The sequence below is a fragment of the Molossus molossus genome, unplaced genomic scaffold (assembly GCF_014108415.1).
Source record: "Molossus molossus isolate mMolMol1 unplaced genomic scaffold, mMolMol1.p scaffold_m16_p_10, whole genome shotgun sequence".
Taxonomy (NCBI): Eukaryota; Metazoa; Chordata; class Mammalia; order Chiroptera; family Molossidae; genus Molossus; species Molossus molossus.
This window is the reverse complement of record NW_023425345.1, coordinates 54,648,466-54,650,586: the sequence shown is the minus strand read 5'-3', so window position 1 is coordinate 54,650,586 and position 2,121 is coordinate 54,648,466.

Here is a 2,121-nt window from a genome sequence, read left to right as displayed (position 1 = left end):
CTAAGTCTCCCTGTCTGTCCTTGCTGGTGGAATAGAGAGCTGTAATAATGCTTACCGCATTTGGTTATCAAGAGCATTAATTGCATACAAGACAACCAACACAGTGTCTGGCACATGGTTAAAGCTGAAGTACTATAATTATTTTTGAGCTTTTTATTAGATAATGTTTGAAGAAATATAGGACTTATATGATGGCATTTACTTACTACGATGGGAATTCAAGTCGAGTCCTTCTTGCTTCAGGAAGTGTCCTTGAGCTATAACAATCTCTTCTGCGTTGGCACTAATTGCGCACTTTAAGATACCTTTATTATCCTCGTCTGTGGTACAGTAGAGATAATTGCCTCAAAGCATGAGATGAAAAGATCATAAATGAGACTTCTACTTCTGGGAAGAGAAAAATATACTTTTTTCCTACCTCTCCCATTAAATATAACTTAAAGCTGTGCTCAGTATCCATCAAACAAACATAAATAGATTCTGAAGGGCAGAGAGAAAGCAGACCACCTAGGGACCTTGGGATCCGAGGGAGGACATGATGGTGAGTTCCTGGGTTTTCTTTTTTGCCTCGTACCCCTGGAATGGGTGCTGGAGAAGCCTTCAACCTAGAAACACCAACAGGCACATATGAAGATGAATAACCAAACAAACGACCCTTGCTTTATCTAACCAAAGGACCAAGAAAGGGCAGCCTAGCAAGGTAGAAAACTTAGAGACAATAATCACTCTACTCCAGCCAAACACCGCAGACAAAAGCCTTCCTCACCCCTGCCCACAGGAGGCAAGGCCAGGCGGGGAGCCGAGACTTCCATCCTCTGCAGGCTGCACTGCAGCCAAAGCTCCAGGAGTGTGGCGACAGAGAAGGCTAAGGAGGGATGAGCTCTCGCCCCCATACTCCACAGAGACAGTTTAAACCATGTGGGGAGCCTGAACTTCCACCCCCCATGGTGGTGGTGTCAGGGGAGGCCTTGTGGAAGACAGGACTTTCCCCACTGCCCAGGGATAATGGTGACGTGGTCACTCTCCACCCCCCTTGGTGTGAACAGAAGTCCGAGGAGAGCAGTACTGAGGCACTCCCGTGTCCCCAGCCAAGCAGACACAGCGGCGGTCTAGCGGGAAGCCAGAGCCACCCCCCCAGCCAGCAGCAGCAAGGAGCCCCCGCTTGAGCTGCCAATAAAGGCCGAGTACTGGACTTCTCCTTCACCTGGAAATAAGGTGTTCCCATTCACCTCTTGCCCTGCTCGAGGGGTATCAGAAGAAGCAAGCTAAAACACAAGGGTCAACTAAGATTCAGAGTATCATAACGTAATACCTAAAATGTCCCCATTTCAATTGAAATTCAGTCACCATACCAAGAACCAGGAAGATCTCAGACTGAATGAAAACAGACTAGGTACCAACTACTAGAAGAACTAGCATTAATTACCCATTAACTCTTATCTCTTCCAGAAAATAGAATGAATACTCCCTCATTCATTTTATGAAGTTACTATTACCCTGATGCCCAAACCAGACAAAGATAGTACAAAAAATCAAAACCGCAAACCAATATCCTTCGTGAATATAGATGCAAAGATCCTTAACAAAATATTACCAAATAAAATTCAGACATCCATATACATACACATATACATGCACACATAGATATATAACATACATACATAAAGAATTATACACCATACCAGTGGAGTTTATTCTGAGGTGCATGCTTGGTGTAATAGTTGAAACTCAATCAATGTAATTTGCCATTAATAGGCTAAAAAAGAAAAAAAATCACATGATTATATCAACTGATGCACAAAAAGCAATTAATAAAATTCAACACATGATAAAAATGTTTAGAAAAATAGGAATAGAGAACTTCCTCAATTTGATCAAGAGCCTCTATAAAAAACCCTACAGGTGACATTGATGGTGTCTGATAATGCTTTTTCTCTGAGGAATAAGGAAGGAACGTTATTCTTACCACCCTTATTCACCATGGTGCTAAAAGTTCCAGCCAGTGTAATAAGGCTAGAAGAAGATGTGGAAAGGCATTTAGATCAAGAATGAAGAAATAAAAACAGTCCTTATTTACAAATGCCGTAATTGTCTACACAGAAAGTCACAAGAGATCTACAG